The sequence below is a fragment of the Vulpes vulpes genome, chromosome 7 (assembly GCF_048418805.1).
Source record: "Vulpes vulpes isolate BD-2025 chromosome 7, VulVul3, whole genome shotgun sequence".
Taxonomy (NCBI): domain Eukaryota; kingdom Metazoa; phylum Chordata; class Mammalia; order Carnivora; family Canidae; genus Vulpes; species Vulpes vulpes.
The window spans coordinates 104642574-104656862 of record NC_132786.1 but is presented as its reverse complement, the minus strand read 5'-3'; the positions used below and the strand labels follow the sequence as shown (position 1 = coordinate 104656862).

The following is a 14289-nucleotide window of genomic DNA, read 5'->3' as shown; positions in this document are numbered from 1 at the left end:
GCTCTTCCACTTGAATGAAAAACCTCTAGAATTTTGATCCTTCCCTTCCTAGACTTCCCTCCCAACTTCACTTCCCTGAACCTTTCAAATACTCTCCCTCCAGCATTCCTCATTTCCTGTTCCACAGACACACTTCTATTTATCAACCTCCAAAAATGGACCAACTTAAGCTGTCACTTCATTTTTTTCTTCTCTCCCATCTACCACTGAAGAAAAATCCCATCATTTCTGTGATTGGTTCCATTACTAGGTTATAAATTCCAACTTCGGTGAAGTTCTCCAGGGAGGAGTCTTCCACTCATGCCAGTATCTTCGGACCTTCACGTCTCACCTCCAGCCTCCTACCTCCTCCCAGTCTGCCACCCCTCTGTCATCTGATAACTCTTATGTCCTACTTCATCAAAAACAGTAAGACCACCAGGTATACATTCTTCATCTTATTCTCTGCTCCCTTGAAATCTACCCATATATTCACCCAGTTCCCTCAGTCTCAAAGAAAAGGATCATATTCTCCCCTGTCTTCATGATCTTATTTCTCCTCCCTCCTCTAAGACATTGGTTCAATTGCCCCTCACCCTTACTAACTCCAACTGCTTCCTTCCCCAACAAACAAGTGCAACTTTTTCTCATCTCAGTGTAGATGGGCAATCCTGGTTAGTTCATTCAACCTAGTAAGGTCCAGGCCCTGCTGCAGACATCAGAGATAAGGCAATGAACAAGACAGCAGGTCCCTGGTCTTACTGACCTCATAATGGGAAGACAGAAAGCAAACATGTGAGCAAATAAATGGACAAGGTAATGAGCGAGCTTAATGAAGAAAACAACAGAATGATGTAATAGAGGTCGACTATGGGTATTTGGTGGGGACTACTTCACATTCAGGTGATCAGGGAAGGCTTCTCTGAATAAGTGATATTTGAACTGAAATCTGAAAGGCAAGAGGGAGCCAGAGACAAGGCAGTCCTGTGAAAGTACATTCCACGGAGGCTCACAACGGGGCAATAGGCCTTCTTCTCCCTACTTCTGCACTGACACCCCCAGGGCTGTCCTTGAATATATAGTGAATAGTATGTTCCTGGTGGGAGACATGAGTAGTTTCCCTGGTGAGGCACACACGTGGCTTCTCAGCGGAAGCCACAGACTTACTGTCACCTTCCACTTTAAGCAGGACAATTCTCCAAGGGGCCATGGGCAGCCCTTTCTTCTCCCACTCTACCCTCATTCTGTTTTGGCTACCACTCCCCTATCACACATGCAACAGAGTCCAGAATCAGAACCGCCTTTGAGGGGACAGCCTGGCCACCTCCTAGTAGACACTTCCATCCAGACATCTGGTAGGCACCTCTAACTTACTCTGTCCAATCCAGGCTGGCTGTCACAGGATACCTTTCCCTGTGCACTTCTGTGGCCTAGCCCATTTAATGATTTTAATGATAATCGTGTCACCATCCACACAGTGCCTCAAATGGGAATCCCAGAAACTGTCTTTGATTCCTTCCCTTCCCTTACTTTCCAAATCCAATTGGTCAGTAAGCCCTGGCAAGCGTCTCTCTGAAATGCTGCCTTAGTCTAGTCCCCTCTCTTGGCCTCCAGTATCACTGGACTAATTCAGGATCTTGTCATTTCTTTCCTGAATTCTAGCTGGAATAATGTAGATTCTCAGCATCCAACACACTTTGCAGATACTCAGTAAATGATTTTCGAATAAACAAAAGAGGGAGCATGAATGAATGAATGAAATGACTGCATGAACAAATGAGTGAGAAAAATCAATGAATAGATAAAAGAATAAATGCATTCTATGTGCAAAGAGGACTAAGGAATACACAGTTTAATGGAGGAGATGGAACCAAGCAAGCACAGGGTATCAGGTGATAGAGTGTTGGGGGTGGTTGTGGCAGGGGGAGGTGGGGATGAAAACTAACACTTGTTCAGTTGTCAAGTACTAAACCAGGCTTTTCACACACACATGACTCACCCAGCAACTACATGATATACTGTGCTTCTGATGGGGAAAATGACATTCAAAGGAGTTAAGTAACCATCTAAGGTCATCCAACTCATACATGGGAGGGTTCAGATTCAAACCCAGGTCTGCAGGCCCCAAATCCTATCATGATTAATGGTCATAGGCTTACAGGACAGGCTGGACCTCAAAAGATGATAATAATAATAGCCAACACACAGAGAGTGCTTCTGACACAGTCACCATTCTAAGAACTTTGCCTATATCCTCAAAAAAATCCTATGAGGGGCACCGACATGGCTCAGTTGGTTAAGCATCTGTTCAGCTCATGATCCTGGAGTCCTGGAATCGAGCCCCATGTCCATCCAGGCTCCTTGGTCACAGGGAGTCTGCTTCTCCCTCTCTCTCTGCCCCTCCCCTGGCTCCTGCTCTCTCTCTCTCACTCACTCCCTCTCTCTTAAATAAATAAAATCTTTAAAAAAAAAATCCTGAGGTAGGCATGAATGTGATCCCCATTTTACAGTTAAGGAAACAGAGACACCAAGAAGTTAACAAGTAATTTGTCAAAGGTCGTAAAGCTACCAAGTGACAGAACTGGGATCTGAACCCAGGCAGTCTGGCTCCAGTGTCCGTGTTGCTGGTCCCATTAACCTCTGTCACACTGCCTTCATGATGGGGGTAAGATGGCAGAGGGTGGTTCCAGGTAGAGGGAATGCACAATTACAGGCAGTGAGGCCTGAAGGTGGGAACAGGAAGTGGTCCACTGTGGCTGGGATTGAGGGGGTGATAGAAAGTAAGGTCCCAGAGAAGAGATGGGGCCAGACATGCAGCTTCCTGTTACCTGGTCCAGGGCCACTGGCCAGTCTCGTTTGGTAGGTAAAGTGCCTCCATCTTTCACAAGATAGTGAACAGTTAGAGGAGCATGTTCACTCTGTTTTCTTAACCAACATAGGTAGTTCTTTTGAATTTGAAGGTGGAAAAGCTTAAAGGCAAAGGAATCGCTGATTCATTCAAGGTCTTACTGTGAACTAGATGGTATAACCTCCCCCACAGTCCATGGAGTTAAGTATCAGCACCCTAGGGCAGCCTGGTGGCTCAGTGGTTTTGCACTGCCTTCAGCCCAGGGCGTGACCCCGGGGTCCCAGGATCAGAGTCCCGCATTGGGCTCCCCGCAGGGAGCCTGCTTCTCCCTCTGCCTGTGTCTCTGCCTCTCTCTCTGTGTGCGTCTCTCATGAATAAATAAATAAAATCTTAAAAAAAAAATGTATCAGCACCCTAACCCGCTGGTACTTATTTGTGATACAGTATTAGTCCAAAAAGATTACATGTATTTTTTAAAATTTATTTTATCTTACCTTATTTTACTTTTTTTTAGGGGCCAGGAGAGGGATGGAGGGGCAGAAGGGGAGAGAGAAACTGAAGCAGGCTCCACCCCCAGCACCAGTCAAATGTGGGGCTCATCTCAGGACGGAGATCATGACCCAAGCCAAAATTAAGAGTCAACACTTAAGACTGAGCCACCCAGGTGCCCAGAAATCTCTGATTTTGTTTCACAGTACTTCGAATCTGAGCCAATAAATTGCCATCTTGACGCCCCACTGCTGTGAGGTTATACACAAGTCTATCTTAGGAAAACTTTTGTAGAAACAAATTGAAAGGCAGATCCCAAAACTAACCACTTGCTCTAACACTGCTTTGGGAAGGAAAAGGAGAAGAGGCCTCACGAGTTGTCTAAGCAACCCCTTGGGTCATTCTGATTCAGATTCCTAATCTCATCACTGGAAAAGATCACCTTGGAATCTCTAAGTGCTTCTTTCATTCCTTTCTTCCTGAGACTCTAGAGAGGCCAAACAATAATCACTTCAGCTCCAAGGCCTCCCAACTTGTAAGAGTCCAACAGGGTCATTCCTCATGGTCAAGGGGAGAGACCTAAGGACGAAGTGAAAGAACCCAAAGAAATGTCCTCTGACCTCTGAAAGTAAATACTCTACAGGGTTCATCAGGCCCCCTGGGAAAGAGGCAGGATCAGATCACCCATTGCCCTCTCCCATGGTGGGGGCCAGGCAGGGAGGAGATGGGAGATAAAGCAGAGGCACAGTGACGTGAGCAATGCGTCTGACAGAAATAACCCCTGCCCTAAGCCTCATCAGAGCCCCACTTTAAAACCTGGTAAATTATAAGTAAAAAATTAAAGTGACCTGTTCAGGCCCGTAGCATAAGCTGTGGGGGAACCCGGGAGTAGAGAAAGTGAGGTCGCTAGGGCACCCAGGGACCTGCTGGCCTGGCTCACTCCTGGTACGTGAATCATTTCCTGCCCCAGCATAACCCGGACAGGTGGTCACCGCGGGATCCGGGACGTCATGGGTCTCCGGTACACCTAGAAAGGAGCCTGGGCCCAGGCGCTCTGCCTAGGAAAGGGCTCTGGGACAAGGCCTCACCGAACTGACCAAATTAAAGCCAGAGGGAGTGTTTTTGAAACCACACTAATCTTGTGATCTTGTCAGCTATTTAAAGTCCAAAGATTAACAAAATACCAGGAGAGCAAACAAATGTAGGTGGTTGGGGAGTGGGAAAGAAAACCCAGACTGGCTCTGCTCCAGGAGCAGACCTGGCAGATTCAAGTTCTCTGAGAATACCCGGATGGAAACAAAAGTCAAGGTTTAACCATTGCTAAATTGTTACCTTCGTAAATTTGCAAAGGGTGAGCTAGCTGGGAGAATCATCATGCCCATTACCTAGCTCTGTCTCGTGGCTCTGGGCTGGGTACTGCTCTGCCTGCCTCGTGGGCACGGAAGACATGACTCTGTGTGAGTCAGAGCAGTGTTCACCCTGGACCCTGACCTGAACACAGGGTTACCGGCTCCAAAGTCTAGGGCTCGGGGCCCCTGGATGGCTCAGTGGGCTGAGCATCTGCTTTTGGCTTGGGTCCTGGGATCGAGTCCTGCATCAGGCTCCTAGCAGGGAGCCTGCTTCCCCCTCTGCCTGTGTCTCTGCCTCTCTCTGTGTGTCTCCCATGAAAGGATAAATAGGGCACCTACATCGCTTAGTGGCTGAGTGTCGGCCTTCAGCTCGAGTTGTGATCCCAGGGTCCTGGGATGGAGTCCCGCATCGATCTCCCCACAGGGAGCCTGCTTTTCCCTCTGCCTGTGTCTCTACCCCTCTCTCTGTGTCTGTCATGAATAGATGAATAAAATCTTAAAAAAAAAAAAAAAGCAAAGTCTAGGGCTCATACTTCCTTCAACCCAGCATCCCCACTTCTAAGAAGGGATCCCTGAGAAAGACGAGCACCCAGGTGCAAAGCCACATCCGTGAGGCTGCTCACCTGCAGCCGTGTTTCTAACTGGAGACTGAGACACCCTGCATGCCCATTAGTGAAGGAACGATTAAATAAAGTAAGACACACTCATAGAATACCTCACAGTTGTTCAAAGAAGGTGGGGGGCGGAACCTGTAAATGCTGAGATGTGGGATCAGCCATGATGCACAGGGTGAGAACAACAGATTGCAGAGCAATATGTAGTGTGACTCCACTGCTTAAGTGTGTTGAAAAGAAAACCAAAGGCCCAAAATGGAGTCACTTCCGTTAGACCACATCACCAAACCAGGCCTTACTACCTAACCTAAATGCAGTTTAAACACCTCCACCCCCATGCCAGAAATGTAGTCTTAACGGGTCAGTCAGAAAATTTTTGGTCAGCACCAATAAAATAATCCATCACATGGGCCCTCTTCATCCCACTCCCCTGCTTCCTGTCTAAAATAAAGGTAAGGTATTCTGTGCAGTAATACCCCCTACTCTTCCCAAGGGGAACAAAATGACCTTGGCTGAAGCAATTCTTTGTTTTTTGCTAATAACTTTTCTCCCCCATCCTCCTTCCTATAAAAACCTTCCATTTTGTACAGTTCCTCAGACCATCTCTCTACCTGCTGGGTGGGATGCTGACCGTTGAGTTTTGTTTTTTTTAACAACATACATGTGTATACTCTTATATGCACTGAAGAAAATTCCAGAGCATATATTGCCAAAGTGAATGCAACTGGGGTGTATTGCAGGGGGACCACTTCCTTTTTTCTACTTTTTATACTCCTGGAATTGTCAACAACTCTTACTTTTTAAAATACAGTACTTTGGTGATTTGAAAATACAGATAAAATAAAGGTGTAAATGCATAAAGCATATGTAAATACATAAAACAAACTGGGGGCCCCAGGCATCTTTATTTCTCCTTTGCTCAATCAGGAAAAATCAATTACTAGGAAAGTAAACAAAGCCTGGAGAAGAGACCACTCCACTTCCTCCCTCCCTCCCTCCCAGAGTTTGATATTTCTCTCTCCCATAGCTGACACACGAGGCTGTACTTGTATTTGGTTCTGATCCGTCAACAACACTTTTTTGAAGCAGGATTTGCATTAGCAGAAAAACAAAACAGGAACCGTGGAGCAAATCCAGCCAGTTAGGAAGCCAGGTCAGCCAGGCCCAAGCAGGCTCCATCAAAGCCTGGGACGGTATAAGGCACTGAGGGCCAGCGGCTTTATTGGCCAAAGGTCTCAATGATATGTCTTTCCAACTCCATCCATCTTGTCTATACCCATTTCTGAATATATTATTTATCTCTAATTCATCCTTCCCTTGCTTCCAAATGGATGGGAAGCAGTTCCCAAAGAGCTTTAAGGCAGCAAACAATAGTTAACCTTAAGACAGTAAAGCTATTAGTTAACACAGGAATTGTCATACAGATATGGTAAGAATGAGGAAGAAGTAAAAATGTTATTTTCAGTATAAACTCCTAATACTCATAAGCATATGTAATTTTTGGTTGATATACATTAGTGCTCCTTAAGATCCATACTATAAGACCAAGGTTAATAACAATCAGGAAAATAATCCAGAAGAACATCACTACAATATCCACTTCCACTGACTCAGTGAATAAATCTAAATTCAATAAGCTTCCCCATGCTCTTCAGAGGCCACTGATATGTTTCATTAGTCTTTTTCATGACCATATAAGTCTAATTAATCTTCTGACATATATCTACCATGTTGGCACAGTGGGTTGATGATTTTCAGTAAGTAGCTCAAAAGGCAGCATGGAAGCATTTAGAGCTCAGATTTGGAGCCATTCACATCCAGGTTCAAATCCCAATTATGCCACTCATGGCTGTGAGAACCTGGGCAAGTATCTAACTTCTCTGGTCCCCATTTTCTTGCAGAGGGTGGGGAAGGGAGGGGGGGAAGAAGGATTCTTCATAGTGCTTGTTTCATAGGGTGAGGATTAAGTCAGGTAATATAATGTACTTAAAGTACTTACCAAGTGTACAATAAAAATTAAGTGTGACCACTGGCTGAATCCTTGATACCTTTTTCTTCAAAATCTAAGAACAATAAAGGATGCAAAAACTCATTATTTCAGTAAGAAGCTGGACTGTATACATATACACGTGTATGTCCCAGAGCAGAGAGAGAAAAGCAAAACTTGCCATTCTCAAAGCACACACACAGGGACCAATACACCTTTAGCTCTAAGAAATATCTGTGCAAAACTACAAACACTGCAGCATAAATCACTGGGCAAATAGAATATGCTATTGGTATAGAAAATACACATTAGCCTAGCTATTCACAATTGACTATCAAGAGAAATAGAAACGTAGGTGATGTGATCTAACAATATTGTGCCTTAAAATCCTAGTACATTACAATGACCTCCAAGGCAGCCCCATTCTGAATGTGTTTTCACACACCTTGGCTCTGTATGAGCTTTTCCCAGGTTTTAGGCACCAAGAACACTTGGCCTAGTTGAAGACCATCAATAAACCTCCCTTGAGGCTTCCATTTTCCATCCTCAGGTATTTAGTAGCTCTCGCTAACCAGAATAAATTTAAGCAGGTATTTTTTTCAAGTTTCCAAATGAATAGAAAACACCACATTAATAAATATTGCTACTGTTTATGAGTGTCAGCTATGCGCTGGTATTGTGTGGAGTATATTATGTGCGCTGCCTCATTTCATTCCTACAACCACCCATATAGATGAAGACACTAAGGCTTAGAGAGGTGAAGTAGTTTGCTCAAGGTCATCACAAGGTCACCAATTTGTCCAAGGGCAATGCTGGAATTCAAACCCACCTGTCTAGTTAACCTCTATTCACTTTTCTGATCTGGGTTCCAATCACACCAACCCAGAGCAGCTTCCCTAACTCCCTCCAGCAAAGTCAAATCCCCCTAGGTACACTTCCCTTGCACCACTGTCTTCCTCTGTAGTTCTGGTCACAGTGACATTTTTATCCCTATCTGCGTCAATATTGATTTAATGTCCGTCTCCACATCAAACTGTAAGCTTGAGGATAGCACAGCTCCTCACTGTGCTTGTTTACTTAAAATCCCTGACCTCTTACCATAGTACCAGGCACATAATGGGTTCTCCATACACATTTACACTGATTGCATGAATAAATGGGGAAAACCAGTACTCAGAAATCAGCCAGCCACTTGGGTACTGTACCAAGCACAGGTAGCCCAGTGGACATCCATCCACAACACTATCTGTCCATTTTGAGAACCAAGATAACAATCAGACAGAAGTGGAAAAGAATCTCAAGCATAAAACCTCCCAATGGTGAGACACAGCACCATCTCCCCATTTGAAAGAGGGCAGTACAAGAGCTGGACTCTTCATCAACTCTCATTAATCATCATTAATACATCATTAACAATAAATCATGTTTCTGATTCATTCTGGTGGATTCTTTTCCCTACATATGGCTTATTTCTGTTTTGATTCTTTTAACTAAACAATTTTTATTAAGATTTTATTTTTAAGTAATCTCTACACCCAGGGTAGGGCTTGAACTCACAAGCCCAAGATCAAGAGTCACACGCTCCACCGTCTGAGCCAGCCAGGCGCCTCCCCCCCACCACCACCTTTTGATTATTTTTCCTACTATTTTAATCTGCTTTCCAGTCCCTTCCTTATCTGTTTTCTCAAAACACTTGAAGCAGAATCACATGGTGTTCACAGGCTATTTTCTTAACACTCAGCTACGAAAGTGAAAGCAACTGGTAATAAAGGAAGTTATATTCACAACAAAAAATAGTTATTAAATCTCGGCACATCTTCGCAAGTCACTGTCACAAGGAAAATCCCAAGGGTTTCAGAGCAAAATTTTTTTGTCTTTATTTAAGTAGGCTCCACGCCCAACATGGGGCCCAAACTTACAACCCCGAGATCAAGAGTTGCATGCTGCACCAACCGAGCCAGCCAAGTATCCTGATTTTTTTTTTTTTAATGTTTGAAGTAATCGCTACACCCAATGTGGGGCTTGAACTCACACCCCTGATATCAAGAGACATGCTTTACCGACTGAGCCAGCCAGGCGCCCCTAAGCAAAATCTTGTAAGCAAACCATATAGCACCATTCCATATTATAGTCACTCATAATATTAAAACGTAAAACAGTAGGAGTATTAAGTCCTTAACAAGAGTGGACTATATTTTGAGGTGCCTGGCTGGCTCAGTCAGTAGAGCATCATCCAACTCCTGATTCCAAGGTCATGAGTTCAAGCCCCATGTTGGGCGTAGGGCCTACTTAAAAAAAGAAAAAAAAAGATAGTATTTGAGAAGGGACTATATTTTGAAAACACATCCACAAGTGATTTTAGTCCAACAAGATAAAAAAAGGAGTAACTTTAAAAAAAAAATTGCTACTTGTCAAAAAATCAGGTTTTATAAAGGGCTCAGGGCCTAATTATTAGTCTGATGACAGCTCAAACTTTGCAATGTTTTTTATTTTTATACCACAGGTGAACACTGAGCTCTATGAGGAGAGAGGAGGTGGAAACAATCCGGAGAGGGGAGTTTTGTTACAGAAATGCTCAGGAAAAAGAGGGGAGAAAACAAACTTAGCCACATTGTGTTGGCAAAGCCCCAAATTCATGAAAGCCCTACACAACTTAACCCTTTTTAAATATGCAATCTTTATAGGTATAGAATTCTTCTGAAAATTCTTTTCAGAGGGTCATAGGTACAGCAGATCTTCCCGGCCTGGCAAAACAATCTTGGAGATACCAGCTAGGCAACCTCTTAGCCAAGAAAAGTACTGCAGGTGAGTGAAACAGCAGCCCTGGGGAGGAAAGACATCAGCTTACAGGTTCTAACACCATCAAGTATATGCTCGAAGAACCAATCTAAAGCACTGCTGTTCGATACAGTACTCATCGTTAATACCATCCTAATAGCACATCACAAACTTAAAAATTTGTTAAGGCGCACTTGGGTGGCTCATGGCTCAGTCAGTTAAACTTCTGACTCTTAGTCTCAGCTCAGGTCTTGATCTCAGGGTTATGAGTTCAAACCCCATCCTGAGCTCCATGCTGGCCATGGAACCCATTTAAAATAAATAAATAAATAAATAAATAAATAAATAAATAAATAAATAAATAAATAAGTAAATGGGAAAAAAAAAACTGTTAAAAGGGTAGATCTCATACTAAGTGTTCTTACTATATAATTAAAAAAAAAAAAAACCTTTTTTTTAATGATCAGATATCTGCGAAATGGTTTTCAGCTAGCCATACAGGAAGGACTGAGAAAGAGAAACTGCAAGATTCCCAAAAGGTTGCAAACATGGGGCAGCCCCGGTAGCTCAGCAGTTTAGCGCCGCCTTCAGCCCAGGGTGTGATCCTGGAGACTGGGGATCGAGTCCCATGTCAGGCTCCCTGCATGGATCCTGCTTCTCCCTCTGCCTGTGTTTCTGTCTCTCTCTCTCTCTCTCTCTCTCTCATGAATAAATAAATAAAATCTTAAAAAAAAAAAAAGGTTGCAAACAAAGATGTCCCTTCATGCCTCTTTTGTGAACCTGCACACACACGTGTGCACCCACACACAACTAGTTTTTTCCACCTTCTGCCAGTTAACTTCTACATCTTGATTCCCAGGTGTGCTTCATGCATCTTCTTCACAGAAATACCTCACTCTTCCCTGAGAGGCAGCACCGTGCGTAAAAGAGAAAGAGGTTCTGTTTCCCACATCTGCTACCACTTGGGGTGGAGTCACCCCAAGCCTGTTCCCTAAGAAGAGGAAAGGATGTGAAGCTAAAATCATGATCTCAAGGGCCCCACACGAGCCCTCATATGAAAGCTTTAAGAACTACGTGTAGCCTTGCTTCGAATGAAGTAACCCACAGCCAGACCTATGCACAAGTGTTAGCATCTTGAGCCTCCTCTGAATATAATTTTAAGCAACTCAAACTGCTTTATCACAATGGCCCTAAATCTCCAGTTACTCCTCCTGGCAACTTTGATAAGGTCAACAGGGACCAAAGCTTGCTTCTGTTTGCTGCAAAAGCCAAGTTCCTCTCTCCTTTCCTGCACATAGAACCGCAAAGGAAGTAGCCCTGTGTCCAGGGAGCACACCTGTGCACTCACCTGTCGGGAGGACAATGCTCCCCGATCTCATTCTGAGAAGACAGTGATGGGAAAGGCCAGGCGCCTGTCCAAACACCACTCACGCGCCTGCTGAAAGCCCTGGCAGAGGCAGAGAGGACCTCCACTGTGTGATTAAGCAAAAGGAAAAGCAAAACACTCACAGGTGTTTCCTCACCCGCCACCCAGAAACGCAGGAGACCCTGAGCCCTGACCCCTGCTTCACCAGAAGGCCTTTGGGTAAACTGAAGGCCGTCATTTCCAGTGACAACTTGGCCCTGTCACAGACATTACGACGTACCCATAAGCCACATATGTTTTTGTCTCTTGTTTGTGATCTGTCTCCACAAGAGTAGGGCAGGCACTGTGTTTTATCATGAGTCTATACCGGCTACTTGGCATAGTACCAGCCACTAACCAGGTACTCAAGGACTATGTGACGGATGAGTGAACAAATAAACGAATGAGTGATATCCTAGTCAAAACAATCCTGTGAGGCGGGGAAGGTATTACGGTCTCTGTTTCTCAAGTGAGAAGAGATGCCTAATGGAGGTGATGACTTATCCAAGGATAGAGAGGCGTGGGCATTTCCTTACATGATCATAATAAATCCATTCACAAGCATCTACCTGTCCCTTTGCACAAGTTCACCTACCAGATAATGTAGCAGAGAAGAGGCCTTGAAAGACCAACACTCTAGCATCTAAATTTTGAGGGGGTTAAAGCAAAAGTGGGAGGGGCAGGAGGAGTCAAAAGCATGGAGGTCTGGGGGGATGGTTTGGAAGGACATGCTGAGGATCCCCTGTTTCAGGGACAGCTCCCTGAGAAGCCCAGGGCATCCCAGAGTCAGTGAGAGGAACCTGAGCTGTGAGGAAAGAGAGATTTCCAAAAAGCTGAGACCACACAGGACCAAGCAGCTGGTCGGGAAAATTCAGATTCACATTTCTGCTTAAGGGAAATGCCCTACCTCAGGATCATTCTCCCCAAGAACTCTGACAGTTCTGGTGGCTCACCTGCTCAAGAACCAGCTCTACATGTTGAGAGGACACAGACCCCAAATGGCCAGAAGGGAGCTGACTTCTGAAAGACTAAAGGGATAGGCCGAGGCTCCCCCCTGGGCCCAATCATTAGCCTGTGGGGACCTGCCGAAGCCATATGGGCCAGGTGTCTGCTCCTCTGTCTATGGGGACACAGAAGAGGCTGAAAGCTGGCTTTGAAGAAGTAGGTTGACTGTGAGTATCCACACCTGAGAGCCAATGACAGATACTGGAGTGTTCTCTAGTGTTCTCTGAGCCCTGATGATCTAGTACTGATAAGATAGCCCCTGAATCCAAATCCTGCAGAGTGGCAGAGGGAGCACAGAGGGGAATGAAGACTAATCATCTTGGTTAGAGGTCAGACGGCCCATTGTGAGGGGATAGAAAAGACAAGGTAAGTGGGAAGAAGGCTCTGGAGTTAGGGCTCAGAAACCAAACCCACCTCCCTGCTTAAAGAAATCTGATCAGCACCCTTGCTGTACTCATTGTCATCCCACATGCCAAATCCTCCAGGGCACTAAGCAACTGCTCTTCAGACCAGGTGCCAAGGCCACCATCATCTCGCTCCATGCTCCTTAACAGCCTTATTGTCTGCTCCTTCTCCCCACTCAGCTGGAAGCAGTGGGCTTGCTGTCCTCAGATGGCCCACCATCTCTCTCTCTGCCTACCTCTGCCTTCCCCATCCATTAGGGCAAAACATCAATAGTGAACACTTCTACAGCTTTTGGAATGGCCAGGACTATACTGCAAGCACTTGACACACATTAACTTACTGACGGGTGTGCAGCAGCCCTCGGAAGAGGCATTATTAGTATCCCCACTTTACAGATTAGAAAACCGAGGCACAGAGCAAGGGACTGTCTCCAGGCCCCATAGCTAGGAAGAGGCAGAGACAAGACTCGGGCCCACAGTCAGGACCAGAGTCCTTCTTCCCAACCAGCAAGCCGCACTGCCTCTCACAGCACAATCCAGGCCGCACATGCTCCCCAAGTCTTCCCCGACCCCTCGGTGGACAGCTCTTTGCAAATCTTCATGGCACTTTCCACATTTGCATGGCATGATTATTGACTAGATTCTTGTCATTGCTTCCCTCCTAAATGAGAAACCCCATGAGAGCGAGGCTTCAGGGTAATTTCCACATCATCTTTGTATTCATTTCCTATAGCTGCTGTAACAAATTGCCATCGATTCCGTGGCTTAAAACAACACAAATTTATTATAGTACAGCTCCGCAGGTCAGAAATCCCACAGTGATCTCTCCTGGCTAAAATCAAGACATCTGTGGGGCTCTAAAGGAGAGCCTGTCCCCCTTGCCTTTTCCAGCTTCTAGAGGCTGCCGGCACTCCTTGGCTCCCAGTTCCTTTCTCCATCTGCCAAGCCAGGCACATATCACCTTCTTCTGTGGGCACATCTCCCTCTGATCACAGCCAGGAAACGTTCCCTGCTTTTTAAGGTCCCATGTGATTAGATTGGGCCCACCTAGAAAACTAGGATAATCTTATCTCAAGACCCTTAACTTAATCTAAACATTCATCCTTCAAAGTAAGGAAACATGCACAGGTTCTGGGGATTAGAACATGGACATCCTTGGGGCCATTATTCTACCACAATCTTTGTGTACGTGTCTTGAACACGGTGTCCCCCTGACAAACATGAAACTGAATCCCCGCCAGACTTCAGCTGCACCAACCTGAATGCTTGGTTATACGGTCCTTCCACTGGCCTCTGATTGTAGCATACGTTAGTCTTGTGTCCCCCAAGTGACCAGTAGCTCTTTGAAAGTGTCCCCCCCCATCATAGCCCCAAACTGTCAGTGGCAGACACATAAAGATGTTCAATAATCTGGGGATCAAAACACTGTTA

General features: G+C 45.2%; 1 protein-coding gene across 11 annotated transcripts in view; it reads right to left on the bottom strand.

The window, feature by feature from the left end:
- SNX10 (sorting nexin 10) overlaps nt 1-14289 on the bottom strand; it is a 75128-nt gene that overhangs the window by 45911 nt on the left and 14928 nt on the right. For 6 of the 11 annotated variants that reach the window (XM_072764591.1, XM_072764593.1, XM_072764595.1 and 3 more), the window contains one exon: nt 7279-7342. The exons of the other annotated variants lie outside the window; for them this stretch is intronic. The gene's annotated coding sequence lies outside the window, so the exon portion shown is untranslated. The remainder of the gene's footprint in view (nt 1-7278; nt 7343-14289) is intronic. 11 annotated transcript variants of the gene reach the window in all.